Consider the following 18,263-nt stretch of genomic DNA (forward strand, 5'->3'; position numbering starts at 1 on the left):
CTTACTCTGGTATTTGTCATAGCATCAATTATTTCAAGCAACTTACTCTGGTATTTGTTTCCAAGAACCTGGATACAAATTAGAGAAGCATGTCAAAAACTACTGCTAGACACATTGTCACAGTATTTCTAGAAGACGGAACAATAATTAATTAAATGCAAAAAGAAGAAAAGCTTCATTGAGAGTACATGAATCTTTGAAGTGGTTTTTGGATCAATAAAAGACTTCACAATGCTCCACAACAGCCTAAAACCACGGCCAGCATTGATGATAAACATTCAGCACAATGTCTGTACAAGAGCAAGTCCAATGTTATAGGCAAGCAATATCCCGATGCACATTTCCATTAACAACTCAAATTCCTATTTAATTTCTGGTTTTTACCAAATTATAATCACAAGTGACATCAGGACTCCATACCTCAGGGTAGTTGTCACCGTCAGTCATGTTTGGGTTGACCCGAACCCAAGTTGCAGCCCTACCAAATGTACATAGCACAAGTTATGCCATGAAGCTCATAGTTGCATCCAACCAGTAGGCCTACTCTTTTGCATCTCACACCTCTGTGCTACACTGAATGTGCAATGATATTGCCTTGCACAAACAATCATAACCAACAGCTGAGCATGAATGTCTCTTGACCTCATAACCATACTCATTGTGAATCATCATATAGAACTACCGTTAAAACGTTAGAGTTGTATCCCTAGTGACCTAGGGGTGAGATTTGACTGAACCATGTGCCACAGTTAGAGAGAAGGCGATTGAATACATACTTAATTGAATAACTTTCAAATATGTTGTGTGGGATCCATCCTTCGTAGTGGTACATGGCTCAATCAAAACCCACCCGTGGAAAGTAGCTAGAAATATTTTGGGTGATTCTGTTATGTCCTTCTCAAATGCCTATTAGCTTAAAAGGTTGCTTTTATCAGATGATGAAAATAACATTAAAGGCCAGGCCCCGTCAAAGAACACATTGAGGATTTGTTGGCTCATGAACCCAATAGTAAATGTATGGTTCAATTGCTTGGACTAGTGATTTTACAGTGGACACGGTGAATGAGACATGCACCACCATTTCATCTAACGGCTAAAAATAACAATTGTGGGAAATGTAAAAAAGTCATATGATGGAGCCACAAAAAACTGAAATTCTAATAAGGTACAATCCATGGCTCAAATTCTAATACTTATGTATGGTGCTGTTACTAGCAAATTAATTGATATTTAATGGTCTATCTTTATTCTTTTTCTTTTTTTTTTTGTTGTATAAAGATATTTTTCTCATTAAAAAAAAAAAAAAAAAAAAAAAACCCATTTAAGCTAACCTGCTTTGCTAAGCGCCTGCACCTGTGCAATAAAGCTTATGTACCCACCACACTTCATAGCACATAAGTGTGAGATCCAAATCATCCATCAGGTCAGTCAGACCTTGTAAATGTTTTCCAAAAGTAATCTGGTCCACTCAGAATGTGGGCCCCAATATTTGAAGTGCTCCTAACCAGCGAATCAACCAAATTCTTAGTCTGGTGCATCATTACAGCTGTGCCTTTCTGATTTATGGGTTGGATCTGAGACACATCTTGCCATTTTTTGGACATTTGTGGCGTGTACATGAGCTTTACTTGCATGCTTGTACGGTTAGCAAGCCTCTAAGCTAACACAATGCAGAAGAATTGGACTTTGCTGCACTGTCAATTAAAAAGTACCAGAATGCTAAAACCCAAATTAGTAGGTACCAATTTATTAAAATTCCAGCCAAAATTACACCTTCGTTGTTATGTAACAATCAGCTCGACAATTGGGGTCTTGAACAAAACATTATCCAACGGTTATCTTTCAGCGAACAAGTATGCACAAATCAGTGGTTTGGTTTGCCATGCGTAGAGTTTCTGTGTGCCTGCGTATCAGGCATCATGTGCAGCCAGAGTATCCTGAATTTCTTTCCTTTTCCTTCTGTAAGGCCGTCGTGCTGGTCTCCACACGCATCCAGATATGCCGTCTTGGTGCATGTGACAATCCGATCAGTGGGACCCGCATTCTAGATTATTTGGCCAAAACTCAAGCTGTTTAGGTGGCATGGTAAAAATTAGAAAGGCTGATGGTTCCACGTGCTGCATGGCTCACTTTAAGAGCAGACTAACCCGACATTTAGGGCTGGATACATATGCCTGGGCGCACTTGATGAATGACTTAGATCTCAAACTTGTGTTGGCACATGTGACAATATGTCGCTATTCAAAATTTCTTAAAATTTCTATAGATGTGAAAATTTTCTTATAAGAAGAAAATCAATGATGATGAGGACATCGTGCACACGCACGCCCGCACACTACCACCCCTACGCACGTACGTACGCAGAAGGAGGACCCCACCATCGATCTGACTCGATGACGACGTCCAGGGAGGGCCTCCTAGCTAGAAGACAAGTTTTGGTTCAGAAAAGTGGCCCGATAGTCAAGAAAAGCCCACTATGGGATCTCATGATCGTGGCCCACTCGTCGGATTGGTTTTATATTTTAAGTTTTGCTTATTGTTATTATTTAGAACATCGTGAATGCTTTAGATTTCCTTGTTTGGTTTTTATTTTAGTTTACTTCATCGCCAAGTAATAGGTGTCGCACATGGTGCGAGTTTTTGGGTATAGGGTTCTCCCTATAAATAGGCACCCTTTGTAGTTCTTTTCATTCATTGAAGTTAATAAAAAATTTCTGCTTTATTTTTTCTCCTCTCTTCGTGAGTTGTGGAAGAATTCAAAAGTGGGTGCGAAGCCTTCCCTTTTCGAAGGGCTAACTACCGTGGTGCGAAGCCACATCGATCCCAATTCACCCCCATCTTCCATCATCTTTTTTTTTCCATCTTCCCCCACCATCCGTACTTTGAATTTGTCCTTTTGTTGCATCAGATTTCTTCATTGAAGCAGGTTTCCAGATTTCGGCCCGCAGGCGAGCTGAAACTTTGGCGGAGCACCACGCACAAACCGTACATCGGATCGAGCTGAAATTTAGAGGTTTTGGAGTCCATCTCTGGCTGACCAGGGCCAAGGTGGCTTTTTTCTGAATAGTGGGCCCCACACACGTGCGGCCGGGATCACATGCACGTCCGTTTGAGCCATTGTTGTTGTCCACACGCGGGATCATCTTTTGGCTCAGGTTTTTATCCTCTTTATCCTCTCATAGTCATTTTTTCATGAATCCTAACCCTATATTACATGATCCCTAATTGATTTGCCCCTTTTTATCACCTTAGGGTTCCTTGAATTGAAATTAGGGAATCCCTTGGATTAGAGACTGATTTTTATGCATGAGTAGTTGATTTTATTTCCCTTTGACATTGTTTGGTTTATAATTTTATTAGTCCAGTCCTAACCTGTGTCGGTTTGGACCCGCATAGATTCCCCTTTAATTGAATGTTTGGATTTTCATGTGGGATGTGGAATTTGTGTGATTGTTTCTGAATTGGTGTGATCTAAGCCTGCAATCTTGCATATCATATTTAATTTTTCATGTCCTTCATCAAATTTGGTATCAGAGCCAAGTTTTCTTATAGGGGAATTCACCACATATTTAGGGTTTTGTTTGTTTGAGTCCTTCATGCATTCAGTCCATCATATATAGCTGAATTTTAGTAACAGTGTGTAGTCTCCTTCATATAGAGTTTCGTAGGGTCATTTAGTTTTTAGACGCATATATTTGTCATAGCAGGTCCTTAGGTTGAGCAAGTCAGTGTATGCCCACACGTACGGGTCGCGGCTTCGGTTTGCACCCCACACTAAACATGGAGCAACTACAAGAAACAGTGGCCAAGTTAGCCCAGCAAGTTGAATCTTTGAATAAGCATTTGGAACAACACATAGATAAACGTCTCGAAGAAATAGAGGCCTCCTTTAAGGCAAACCTCACCACTGGGGAGGATGCCCAATCTCAGGCAGTTGATCGGGAGGTTAGACCAAGGAATGGAGGCGGCCAAAGAGCTGGTCATGGGCGCGTACCTGTGCACCCACCCCGTGAGGGACATCATGATCAATATGACCCAGATGCACAACTCCTCAAGGGAGTTAGGGTAGATGCTCCTACTTTTGATGGTCACTTGGACCCTAAAGCTTTTTTAGATTGGTTGGCGGATATGGACCACTATTTTGAGTGGTATGATATGTCGGATGCTCGACGAGTCCGATTCGCCAAGATGAAGCTTGTGGGTCAAGCAAAGAGGTTTTGGGCGACGGTTGAGCGAAAAAAAGAAAGAGCGAGGGAACTTCCAATAGTCCATTGGGGAGAAATGAAAGAAACGTTGAAAGAGAAGTACCTCCCTTTCTCTTATCGCATGCGGTTGATTGAGGAGTGGCAGTCTCTTCGACAGGGTTCCATGAGTGTTGCTGACTATATTGAGAAATTCGAAGAGTACTCGACCCGCTGTGAGGTTGATGAGGACCCCGTACTCACCCTTGCTCGTTTTAAAATGGGCCTCCGTCCTGACATTAGGAGAGAATTGCTCGTCAAAGACATAGACACTATCGAACAGTTGTACCAACTAGTGTTAGATGTCGAGAATACCTTAAAGCATCTGTGGGAAGGCGGTTTGACTTTCGCGAATCTGGTACTAAGGCCAACCCCTCTGGGGCTAGACCTAACACGGGATTCCAAAACAAACCTTCCCCTAATGTTCAGCCCAGACCTAAGGATGATAAGGGTAAAGAGATTGTCGGGTCTAGTTCACGTGGAAGTGGGGCCACTAGGTGTTTTAGGTGTCAGGGGTTTGGTCACTTTGCTCACCAGTGCGGCACGAGAGAGGGCACCAAAGTACTCCTTATTGATGGGCAAGTAGAAGTAGTGCCCCCAGAGAGTGATAGTGATGAGGAGGAATATGAGCCAGTCGGAACCCCTAGTGATGAGGAAGAGGGAGCACAAGAGTCTTTGACCCTCGCAATTGTGTGTTGCGCCCTAGCTCAAGCCAAGAACACTGATGACTGGCGCCGCAACACGATCTTCTACACTTATGCAAAGTGTGGGGAAAAGAGCTGTAAGATGATCGTGGATAGTGGTAGTTGTGCCAACGTGGCATCCACTAGCATTGTGAGTCGTTTGGGCTTGAAGCTGGAAGCCCATCCTCAGCCCTATAGAGTCTCCTGGGTTGATGAAACATCCATTCCAGTCTCGCACCGCTGTCTTGTCCCTATTCAGTTCGGATCTTATAAAGACACAATTTGGTGTGATGTTGTTCCTATGGATGTGGGCCATGTCATTCTGGGTAGGCCGTGGCTCTATGACAGGGATGTTACCATATTTAGTCGTTCAAATGTGTGTACATTCTGGTTTGAGGGCAAGAAGGTCAAGCTAAATCCTCTACCACCCAAGAATACAACTGGAAAAGAGTTCACCACACAGAGTGGTGTGAGCGGCCCAAAAGAAGTGAAGGAGTCGAAGTCCAAGTCCAAACCACTCCATATTTTGAATGCCAAAGACTTTGAGCGAGAGACGGAGGCGGACTCGATGATATACGCCCTTATGGCTAGGGAGAGTGTACCAGATACTAGCGTAGAGTTACCTACTGAGGCCATTCAGGTAGTACATGAGTTTCGTGATATTTTTCCTGATGATTTACCGAATGAGCTTCCCCCTATGAGGGATATACAGCATGCCATTGATTTAATCCCTGGGGCAACTCTACCAAACCTCCCACATTACAGAATGAACCCGAAGGAGCACGCTGAGTTAAAGAGGCAGATTGATGAACTCCTAGAGAAGGGTTTCATTCGAGAGAGCTTGAGTCCGTGTGCCGTGCCCGCCCTTCTTACACCTAAGAAGGATGGCACATGGAGGATGTGTATTGATAGTAGGGCCATCAACAAAATTACAATCAAGTATCGATTTCCCATACCGCATCTTGATGACATGCTAGATATGATGGCTAATGCTACTATCTTCTCAAAAATCGACCTCAAAAGTGGGTATCACCAAATCCGTATACGCCCTGGTGATGAGTGGAAGACGGCCTTCAAGACGAAGGATGGGCTATATGAGTGGCTAGTTATGCCTTTTGGGTTAACTAATGCCCCAAGCACTTTCATGCGTGTGATGACCTAAGTGTTGAGACCCTTCATGGGGAAGTTCCTGGTCGTATACTTTGATGATATCTTGATTTATAGCATGACTAAGGAGTAACACCTCAACCATTTGAGGCAGGTTTGTGGGATCCTTAGGGCCGAGAAGTTATACGGCAACCTAAAGAAGTGCGCGTTCTTGTCTAGTAGTGTGATCTTCTTAGGTTTTATTGTGTCAGCTGAGGGCGTATCGGCGGATTCCGAGAAGGTCAAGGCCATCGTTAATTGGCCTGAACCCCGCAATATTCATGAGGTGCGCAGCTTTCATGGCTTAGCCACCTTTTATAGGCGGTCCATTCGAGGCTTCAGTTCCATTGTGGCTCCCATCACGGACTGCATAAAAAAGAGAGAGTTTCAATGGACAAAGGCCGCCTTGAAGGCCTTCAAGGAGATAAAGGTCAAGATGACCGAAGCTCCAGTTACGCGACTTCCAGATTTTTCAAAAGCTTTTGAAGTCGCATGTGACGCGTCAGGAGTCAGCATAGGGGGAGTACTTAGCTAGGAAGGACACCCTGTCGCCTTTTTTAGTGAGAAATTGAATGAGGCGAAGCAAAGATATTCCACCTATGACAAGGAATTCTACGCGGTAGTGCAATCACTACGCCATTGGTGACATTACCTATTACCGCAAGAATTCATCTTGTTCTCAGATCACGAGGCCTTAAAATACTTAAACTCTCAAAAGAAATTAAGCCCCAGGCACGCTAAGTGGGTTCAATTCCTTCAAGAGTACACTTTTGTGCTTAAGCACAAGGCCGGTGTAGAGAATAAACCTGCCAACGCGTTGAGTCGTCGAGTCGCATTACTCAACTCCATGAACGTTGAAGTTACGGGCCTTGAGCGCATCAAAGAAGAGTATTCTGAGTGTCCAGATTTTGGAGTTGTGTATACGTCTTTATTAGAGAGTCCATCAGGAGCTAACAGTGAGTATTTGATTTTGGACAGATATTTGTTTAGGAGTGACCGCTTGTGCATACCACGCACCTCCCTTTGCGGTTTTCTTGTCTGGGAGTTACATTCAGGGGGGGTTGCAAGTCATTTCGGTCGTGACAAGACCATTGCCCTAGTGGAGGATAGATTTCATTGGCCAAGCCTCAAGCGGGACGTGGCCAAAATTATAGGGCAATGTCGTACTTGTCAACTGGCAAAACAAAGAAAACAGAATACAGGATTATATACACCTTTGCCAGTCCCATTCATCCCTTGGTAGGACATCAGTATGAACTTCATGCTTGGACTTCCAAAGACTATTCGAAAGCATGACTCCATATTCGTTGTCGTTGACCGTTTCTCTAAAATGGCCCACTTCATTCCTTGTTTTAAGACCTCCGACGCCTCTCATGTTGCCAAGCTATTCTTTAGTGAGGTTGTCAAACTGCATGGGTTACCAAAAACCATAGTGTCTGACCGTGACGTGAGATTTATGAGTTACTTTTGGAAGACACTATGACACATGATGAATACTAGGCTCCAGTTTTCTTCTGCTTACCACCCTCAGACAGATGGCCAGACTGAGGTGGTTAATAGGAGCCTAGGGAGTTTACTTCGATGTTTAGTGGGGGAGCATACCAGGACATGGGACGCCGTACTACCCATAGCCGAGTTTACATACAATAGTTCTGTCAATAGGTCCACAGGTCTAAGTCCTTTTGAAGTCGTTACTGGTTATAAGCCTAGGAAACCTATTGATCTTATCCCCATGTCATTGTCTCATAGGCCATCAGAGTCTGCAGAGTCTTTTGCGCATCACATACATTCATTGCATCAAGAAATCAGGCGAAAGATCACTAATAGTAATGAGCATTACAAACTTTCTACAGACCTACATAGACGTTTCAAAGAGTTCAATATTGGGGACTCTGTGATGGTCCGTATCAGGCCCGAGCGGTACCCTCTAGGGGCCATTTGTAAGTTACACGCGCGTAGCGCTGGGCCCTTCAAAATTATAAAGCGAAACGGTCTTAATGCGTATGAGGTAGATCTTCCACCTTCCATGGGAATTAGTTCCACATTCAACGTGGAGGATCTAGTTGCTTTTCAAGGACCCACTGATACTTTGTCCAGCCCTTCGCCCACCCATCTTGATGTCCCAACCTTACTCTTTGATCCATGGCCTCTTCCCGACCTTTCATCCCAGCCTCTGCCTTCCATACCTAGCCTTCACACACCCAGAGAGGAAATAGAGGATATCTTGGACCATGAGATAATTTCCACGTCGGATGGTGGGTTTAAGAAATACCTAGTTAAATGGAAGTCACGCCCAACTTCGGACAGCACGTGGCCCACTGAGGAGGAGCTTCAGAGACTTGATCCAGACATCCTAGAGCGGTTCAGGAGTTTTATTTTACCAGTGGCGAAATCTTCGCAGCCGGGGAGAGTTGATGAGGACATCGTGCACACGCACGCCCGCACACCACCACCCCTACACACGTACGCACGCAGAAGGAGGACCCCACCATCGATCTGGCTCGATGACGACGTCCAGGGAGGGCCTCCTAGCTAGAAGACAAGTTTTGGTTCAGAAAAGTGGCCCGATAGTCAAGAAAAGCCCACCATGGGATGTCATGATCGTGGCCCACTCGTCGGATTGGTTTTATATTTTAAGTTTTACTTATTGTTATTATTTAGAACATCGTGAACGCTTTAGATTTTCTTGTTTGGTTTTTATTTTAGTTTACTTCATCGCCAAGTAATAGGTGTCGCACATGGTGCGAGTTTTTGGGTATAGGGTTCTCCCTATAAATAGGCACCCTTTGTAGTTCTTTTCATTCATTGAAGTTAATAAAAAATTTCTGCTTTATTTTTTCTGCTCTCTTCGTGAGTTGTGGAAGAATTCAAAAGTGGGTGCGAAGCCCTCCCTTTTCGAAGGGCTAACTACCGTGGTGCGAAGCCACATCGATCCCAATTCACCCCCATCTTCCATCATCTTTTTTTTCCATCTTCCCCCACCATCCGTACTTTGAATTTGTCCTTTTGTTGCATCAGATTTCTTCATTGAAGCAGGTTTCCAGATTTCGGCCCGCAGGCGAGCTGAAACTTTGGCGGAGCACCACGCACAAACCGTACATCGGATCGAGCTGAAATTTGAAGGTTTTGGAGTCCATCCCTGGCTGACCAGGGCCAAGGTGGCTTTTTTCTGAATAGTGGGCCCCACACACGTGCAGCCGGGATCACACGCACGTCCGTTTGGGCCATTGTTGTTGTCCACAAGCGGGATCATCTTTTGGCTCAGGTTTTTATCTTCTTTATCCTCTCATAGTCATTTTTTCATGAATCCTAACCCTATATTACATGATCCCTAATTGATTTGCCCCTTTTTATCACCTTAGGGTTCCTTGAATTGAAATTAGGGAATCCCTTGGATTAGGGACTGATTTTTATGCATGAGTAGTTGATTTTATTTCCCTTTGATATTGTTTGGTTTATAATTTTATTGGTCCAGTCCTAACCTGTGTCGGCTTGGACCCGCATAGATTCCCCTTTAATTGAATGTTTGGATTTTCATGTGGGATGTGGAATTTGTGTGATTGTTTCTGAATTAGTGTGATCTAAGCCTGCAATCTTGCATATCATATTTAATTTTCCATGTCCTGCATCAAATGAATTCTCATTGAATCCACACCCCCAAGCATGGAGCAGATTCAATGAGGCTAAGTGGCCTCACCAAACACAATAACGAGATTTGATTGGTAGAGCCCAATACGATGCTGATCTAAACCACTTTCATCTCTGACAGCAACAGATGACATAATCAAATCTCTTTAGCATTTATGGCCTTCAGTTTTCAACTAAATCACTTTAAAACATGCACTATGTGGCTGCATTTCTGCCAATGGTACATGATCCATTCAAATCTTATTAATCAAATTCTGTTGGGGTATTTTGGTCTTTTTTGTGTTTGGAAATATATAGGGCTTTTAGGGTTAGGGATTTGGATGTTGATTTCAGATGATCATGATACGTGAACGAAGAAAGTTTTATTTTTCATGAAAAAAAGAAAGAAGGTATCCTCTTTGTTCTTTTGAACGCTCTTATTGTTTTTTATTGAGTTTCTTAGCCTATTTGGGTTTTCTGGGATTTTGGTATGGCTGATTTCATTGAGAATTTGATGGGTTTTTGAAAAAAATAAAATAAAAAATGCTGAGGATTTGAAATCTTCCATAGACATTTGTTTATTGCTTTCTGGTATGAACATATTTCATTTGCCCATTTTTCTAGTAGTATTTAATAAGTTCATAAGAATGCCTAGTAGATGTTTGTGGAAATGCCAAGGAGAAAGCCAGTAGCCCTGGGGTGTACCACCTTGATCAAAATTTCTTCTCTTTGAATTTGGTCAGTTTGGATTCAATTAATTATGTGAATTTGTTGATTTTTTTTTTTTTTAATTTAATACGTTGGTCAGTTGATTTCTGTTTCTTGTTGGCTATAGTGGATGTTACTATCATTCTCTGTAAGTTGCTATGATTTGGTCAGCAAATGGGATTAGTGGGTCGGTTTTGAAGAGTCTTATGAATCAAATGTGGTACGATCTTCAAGCTTTAATGGGAGACATTATCCCACGAACAGGGTTTGGTAGTAGCTATAAAGAAGGAAGGTGGAATTTTCAACTCCAAACTGAACAATCTAAGGTTGTTATATATCTAGGCTCTGTAGAGGGCATACGTACCTGGTTATGTTTGTGTTCTGAATTTCCTCTTGTTTTCTTTCTTTCATTTCATTTTTTCCTTTGCTGCATTCTTTCTATTTCGTGTTTGGATAAATAGAATCCAAAATATGAAAATGGAAAACCTCTAAAGAATCCTTAAGGAATGGAAAACTGCAAAATCCAACCAACCTTAATTCCATTGTTTGGTTATTAGTGTTGTCTTTTGTGTAAATGTGAAAAGGTCAACAGTTGAACGGTGAGACCTGTCTCTCGCATAAGGGAGTGTGGAATGGTTTTCCTCATTATGCGAGGAAAAGTTAGGAAAAGGAAATTGATTTTTCCCTCATTGCATTCCTTTCAAATCCAACTTCAATCTTACATGATTGCGATTTTGAGCAAAGAACCTGAAGATGCAAAATGAGGAAGGGTGGCTAAATTTAGCTGAGGAGTATTAATTTTCAGTACCCATTATGCTTATGGACCTACTTCTGACTATGTAGGATTCCAATTGTTAATTCTACCATCAATTGAAATCTGTGTTTGGATACTCTAGAAATTGAATTACAATTATCGGTCCCATAAAGTGGAAATGCAATTATCTTGCTTGGCATACATATCAAGGAACTAGGCTCCACGTAACTATAGTCTAACCACTGCTTCTCATTATTACAATTTGGTCACTCCTTTCGAAAATAGAGATTCAAATGATAATTTATTTAAATTTCATGTCATGTGCACTATCACATTGCAGGTTCTTGCCCATGAAAGAAAACGTGAAGAGAAAGAAAATCATCAGAGAAGTGCAAGATACTATGATGAGTAGGATTGAGAAGAGGAAGAAATGTATCAAAACAGGAGAAGCCAACACTGATGAATCCTTGCAATGAATCTTGAGTGGTATGAGATTGTTCTTCTTTTTCTGGTCTGTTTCTTTCTCTTTTCTTCCTTTCTTCGATTTGGGTTTTTTCATATTATTCTTAAACATGTATTTATGTATGTATTTATATGTATCTATGTTTGTTTTATGCATGCATGTATGTGTGTGTATGATGCATTCAGAAGGTTGTCGAATTCTCAATTGGAAATGTGTCCAAAATTCCCCTATGCTTTCATGAAATTATCCAAAAAAATTTGCTTGTTTATAACTTGAGCTGATCTAGACACCCTTCATCAGCTCTTCCCATAACCAACAAGAATCAGTTATTAACGGTGTCTAGTTGTACAAAAATATCATGATATTTGGTTCAACCAAACACACCTTAAATTACAATTTAATTAGCTTCACTTGGACGTAAGTGCCTCACTCAAAACAAGGTGAATGTTGGATTTCAATTAATATTTTGAATTATTTCTCCTGCTTGAGACATTTTTCAAATTGCTAAAAGAAATCATTTTGTGTTATTTCTCATGTAGTTACGAGGACTTATGAAAACATTGATTTATGGTACTACTATTTCAACAGGGCCAATGCTCAAACAGAGAGGCTATACAACAGAGACATTTATTCATATATATAAGTGGCAAACTAATAATAGTTAAAAAGAAGAAGCAAACAAACTTATCAAATAGTGCTTATGCATGGATCGCTTTTATAGGGTAATCGTAAAATGCATTGTACTTTTCTTAGAAATCATGTTTCAGATATTGTATACTCTTTAGTGCACATTCACTGTTTTGTTCTATTTAGAACAAAATGTTACGAGATTAGATCTTTGATTTACTATTTATCTATTACAGTAGGCTTAATTTTTGGTCCATGACCTTCATCTAATGATTTGGCAAGTAATGCCAGTACGCAGAAAATGAAAGAAACTATTCTCTGTTTCTGAATAAGTAAAAGCAATTCTTTTGCACAACTGCATTGGTAGATATTATGAAGGGGGGATTTCATCAGTATACATGTGGAAAGACAATGAGGACTTTGTGGCTTACTTCCTAATAAAGAAAGGCCAGTTTTTCAACAAAGAATGCATGTCCTTTTGTTAAAAAAAAATAATATGATTGCACTAATTTGTGATGGTTGTTGGGGATGAAGATGGCTCAAAGTCAGGGCATGGCCGAAGAACTTATTTGCAAGAAGGTGCATGGGATGCTATTCATGTTATTGAAGTAAGCTCTATTTGCTTGTTGCCTTGTCTATTCTAATTTTGAAGTTCTTATGCATGCATAGTACTTCCCTTTCTATTTGATGGTTCCCATCATGGATTCCATCCAATCAATGCCATAAAAGATGAATTGTATAGTTCAAAGGTCTAGAGTTCACCTAGAATACTACAACTGGCAAACCAATAGCTACAAAAAGAGAGACATGGATTTTGAAGGTTAGAATCTTGTGGTCACCTTAGGGTTGTTATGATAGCCCATGAGTAGTGGGGCTATCCTAATGGCCATCCATATGAATGATTTAATTGTGCACATGTCATGTTGTACTAGGGTTTACCAAATAGCCTTATTGCAGGGTAGGGATCATGTGAGCTTTTCCCTCCTATCAAGGGAACTGATATTTACACCCAATCTTGTTTCACCAATCAGTAAAAACAAGAGAGTTATGGTATTGTTTACCGCTATCATCTGTGGTTCGGGTTCAGGATCGGGTTTAGGTTTTTGGTTAGGGTTTGGGCTGAAAGTACGAGTGCTGGAGCCGATGCTTTCGGAATCCAAACTCATTCTTTTGAAAAATAGAAAAATGAAAATATTAGTAAATATGGATTTTCTTGTTAAGAAGAAAATGGAAGATATATTGAAAAAACATAAAAGAGATTTTTTTTTCTTCTTTTTTGCTTCAAGAGAGAGAGAAAAATGAGAGTTATGGTTTGTTTACTATGCTAAAGTTAAAAAGAAAGTATTGAATGCTTTAGGAAAGAAGACTTGTGATGCATGAAATGGATGATGAATGTATTTGCAAATGTAAATGAAAATAAATAACTTATAATATATATATATATATATATATATATATGATATATGTAATCAATGGAGGATACTTTGTTTAGGGGGACATGAAATTCTTGTAGCTGATGGTATGGTGCCCCAATATTGGTTGTATGTTACTAGTATGTAGCAGATAAACTAGGTTCGATAGTAGATAATACTAAAGAATACCTAAACCTAAACCTATAACCTATTCTCAATTCCCTAAAGTTATAATTAACCTATAACCCAAACCTAAACCCGATCCTGAACTCGAACCCGATTTCCTAAACCTAAACTTATAACCTTCACCTAAACCTATTCTCAAATCCCAAAAACCTATAACCTAAACTTAAGCCTAAACCTAAACCTTAACCTGTAACATAAACCTAAAACCTAAACTCAATTCTCTAAACCATAACCTATAACTTAAACCTATAACCTACACTTATAACCTAAATCTAAATATATAACTTAAACCTATAACCTTAACCTAAACATAAAACCTAAACCTAAACCTATACTTATAACTTAAACCTATTCTTATAATCTAAACCTATACTTAAACTTGAAAACCCAAGCCTATAAAAATAATTTTTTTTATAGCATTTTTATGGTTGAGGATTTTTTTTTTCCTTTTTTTAATTCGATTTGATGTTGATTTCATCAGATCTGATGGTTTAGTTCTGAAATTCTTTGTTCTTATTTATAAAGAAAGCAAGGTAGTAACTCCCAACTATGTTCTTATTTATGAAGACAATGAAGGAGATCGAATGCTTGTTGGCAATGTGCCATGGGAGTATGTCTATTACATTTGATTTTGTATTTCTGTTATGACATCGTGTGTTTTCCGCTGCATCTCGATCATATTTAAAATAAAAATATAACTCATTCATACATGTGTGATAGTATGAGTCAGGATGATCATCAAATGACTGAAATTCTAACTCTATAATCTTGACAAAATTATAGTTTAGTTGTTTGTTTGTTTTTAGTTGGAAATCTATGTGTGGACTAATCAGATTTTAAGCTTAAAAAAAGAATATAATTTGCCCATTTTAAAGGTTGGAAAAATCTACTAAGATCCTATAATGCTTTGAACTGAATATTGATTCTAGATCAAGCTCCTAGATTTAATCTCCATTACTTGTGTATGCATGTAAATGTAAAAGGACACTTCTCCTATTTATTAATAAAAATTCTAAGTATGTCATAGTGAGACATTTCTATGCATTATAATAGTTGAAACTTGAATTTGGGGACTGCCAAATGGACTCCATTTTTGCTTGCTTTGTTGTCCCAATAAATCTTTGTGGTGGGCTGAGTTTCATGGGTGCACTCCTGCTAAATTTTAGGGCAACTTGTATGGAATGACAGTCCTAATAAAAAACACGACTAATATGCACCTTGGAAGCATACAGTTATTCATTATGTGAGAGGTTTTCAGGTGAGATGAATGAGTTTTAAAATAAAACAGTCTTCGGTTTTGAGAAGCGATTCCCAGAATGTATGTGTGTTTCAGGGGCCATCTATACCTTGGAAGCATACAATGGAAGGTAAGAAAAACCCTGGAGTTTCCTTCTTTGAATCATGAAAACGTATTTATCCTGAATCCCATGCATTGACAATATTAGGCATGCTCATGAGTTGGACATGCATAATTCCGTAAAAATTGATGGAGCAGACCCGGATGTGTATAGGAGCTATCCGGATGTTGAGCGGGGGTCCCTTGAATGTGGGAACCTCTGTTATGACTATAATGAAGCTGTCAATTTTCTATGGACAGCATTGGAGTGGCCTGACCATTTGGACAGGCCCTGTTTATGTATTTTCTCGAAATTAATGGAGCAGACCCGGATGGACGTCGGAGCTATCCGGATGAGCGGGGGTCCTTGGAAGGTGGGAACCACTGTCATGACCATGATGAAGCTGTCCATTTTCTATGGACAGCACTAGATGGGCCTGGCTATTTGGACAAGCCGTGTTTATGTATTTACTCGAAATTAATGAAGCAGACCCGGATATGCGTCAGAGCTATCTGAATGAGCGGGGGTCCCTGGAAGGTGGGAACCACTGTTATGATCATGATGAAGCTGTCCATTTCCTATGCACAACATTGAAGGGGCTTGGCCATTTGGACAGGCCGTGTTTATATCTGTATTTGCAGGTATCACGCCCTTAACCTAAACCACACCCTAAACCTATAACCTAAACCTATTCTCAATTCCCCAAAGCTATAACCTATAACCTATAACCTAAACCTAACCTTAAACCAAAACCTATAACCTAAACCTTGACCTAAACATAAACCTAAACCTAAACCTATAACCTATACTTATAACCTTAACCTAAACTATAACATTAACCTATAACCTATACTTATAACCTTAACTTAAACTTATAACCTTAACCTAAATCTATTCTTAAATCCCAAAATCTATACTTATAACCTAAACTTAGACCTTAACCTAAACCTAAACCTATACTTATAACCTATAACCTATAACCTAAACCTTAACCTATAAACTAAACCTATAACCTATAACCTAAACCTATACTTAACCTTAACTTATAACCCAAACCTATAACTTAAAACCTAAACCCAATCTCGAACCCGAACCCGATTTCCTAAACCTAAAGCTTAACCTATAACCTATACTTATAACCTTAACCTAAACTTATTCTCAAATCCCAAAACCTATACCTATAACCTAAACTTAGACCTTAACTTAAACATAAACTTATACTTATAACCTATAATCTAAACCTAAACCTATAACCTATACTTATAACCTTGACCTAAAACCCAACCTAAACCTTAACCTATAACTCAAACCTAAACCTATTATAACCTATAACCTATAACCTAAACCCAAACCTAAACCCGATCCCGAATCCGAACCCTATAACCTATACCTAGAGCTTAACCTAAACCTAAACCTATACTTAAAACCTAAACCCAACCTAAACCTATACTTATAACCTAAACCTATTCTCAAATCCCAAAACCCATAACCTAAACCTAAACCTTAACCTAAACCTGTAACCTATAACCTAAACCAAAACCTATAACCTAAACCCGAACCCAAACCCGAACCCGAACCCGAATCCCTAAACCTTAACATAAACATGATCCATTCAAATCTTGTTAATCAAGGCTATTGTGTTCAACTAAATCACCTAAGTATTATCTACTACATACTAGTAACATACAATCAATATTGGGGCACCATCCCATAAGCTACAAGAATTTCATGTCCCCCTATAGCAAGGTATCCTCCATTGATAACATATATATATATATATATATATATATATATATATATATATAATTTATATATATATATATATATATATATATATATATATATATATATAATAAGTTGTTTATTTTCATTCACATTTACAAATACATAATTCAAGATTAATTTAAGGTTTTGAGAACTTACAGTTCCTTACAGATTTATAGGTTCACCAAAGAGGAAGGAATTGGACCTGAACATAAACATGATTAAATATCATTTTGGGTGTGCTTGGATGCTCAGTTAGTGTGAATAGAAAATTGAACTAAATATAGAGTAAATAGCCTAAATGAAGTGTGGCAACATTGCCATCTTACCATGAAGATGGTCTTCCAATAAGAACTCCAAAAATAAAAATAAAAAAATTCCTATTTCATTCGAGCCCATCTCCATCCCGATTGTTTTACAACAATAACCTACTTAAAGAAGCACACATTCTCATTAGTAAAATGCACACAATCCACATTTACTAGAAATTAAAGTGATTAACCATGTAGGAGCATATGTTGATAACAACTCATTTATAGGGCAACTGGCCCAATTTTATAAAAAACATATCAGCATTTCTTTTTGGGTGTTCCTCATCTACAGTTAGACATGTGCATTTTTTTTAGCACCACATTCCAATTACTACGGTCCCTATCCCTATGAATCCTATTGCAATACTTTTGGGGGCGCTCTAATAAACTTCCATGATTTATGGATTTGTTGCAAGGAAATGTAAGGAGCGAATCCATGGAGCCACAAAAGCATAATGACTTGTTGTTAGCCATGTTGTGGGCCAACATGTACTTAAGGTGGGCTCTAGATCAAGCGAAACAATTGGAAGAGATACTTCCATCCTTGATTTTAAATGAAACCTGCTCCAACCATTAAACGCAACACACACACACACACACACACACAATGCCCATATGCAATTCGGGTGGGCCATACTAAAGGAAATAGATTCTAGGATGAACCTTGTTGCTGGTATACTATTTCTAATTCTATTGTTCACCTAAACAGCCAATGGGGCTGTCTTTTAGGTCTTGAGCCTGCCTAATGGCATGCAATATTGTTCTAAGTTAGATGCAAGTAACTCAAATTGAACCATCCAAATTGTGACCCTAAAAATTTACATTGACTTGATTAACTAGCTATCCAGATTTGCAGACATTTAACTGACAGTTGAATGAAAAGCATCACATGGTCCTAATTCAACAAAAGGGTTCAGGAATCAAAGTATAAATCCATTAATTATATAAGTCTGATTTTTGGGATACCACCTATATACATTGAATTCATAGCACGGATGGTTTAG

General features: G+C 39.4%; 2 long non-coding RNA genes across 3 annotated transcripts; one reads left to right on the forward strand and one right to left on the reverse strand.

Annotated features, from left to right (window-relative positions):
- Positions 1-18: 18 nt before the first annotated feature.
- On the reverse strand, positions 19-445 carry LOC131253864 (uncharacterized). The gene is made up of 3 exons (XR_009175314.1): positions 421-445; positions 189-290; positions 19-68 (listed from the first exon to the last, which is right to left on the reverse strand). It is a non-coding gene; the product is annotated as an uncharacterized LOC131253864 (long non-coding RNA).
- A 9,887-nt stretch (positions 446-10,332) lies between these two features.
- LOC131253865 (uncharacterized) lies at positions 10,333-12,782 on the forward strand. Of its 2 annotated transcripts, XR_009175316.1 has the most exons (5): positions 10,341-10,435; positions 10,533-10,731; positions 11,500-11,645; positions 12,162-12,282; positions 12,486-12,782. It is a non-coding gene; the product is annotated as an uncharacterized LOC131253865 (long non-coding RNA). The 2 variants fall into 2 exon arrangements; XR_009175315.1 differs by having other exon boundaries at positions 10,333-10,731.
- Positions 12,783-18,263: the final 5,481 nt, after the last annotated feature.

Source organism: Magnolia sinica, chromosome 8 (assembly GCF_029962835.1).
Source record: "Magnolia sinica isolate HGM2019 chromosome 8, MsV1, whole genome shotgun sequence".
Classification (NCBI taxonomy): domain Eukaryota; kingdom Viridiplantae; phylum Streptophyta; class Magnoliopsida; order Magnoliales; family Magnoliaceae; genus Magnolia; species Magnolia sinica.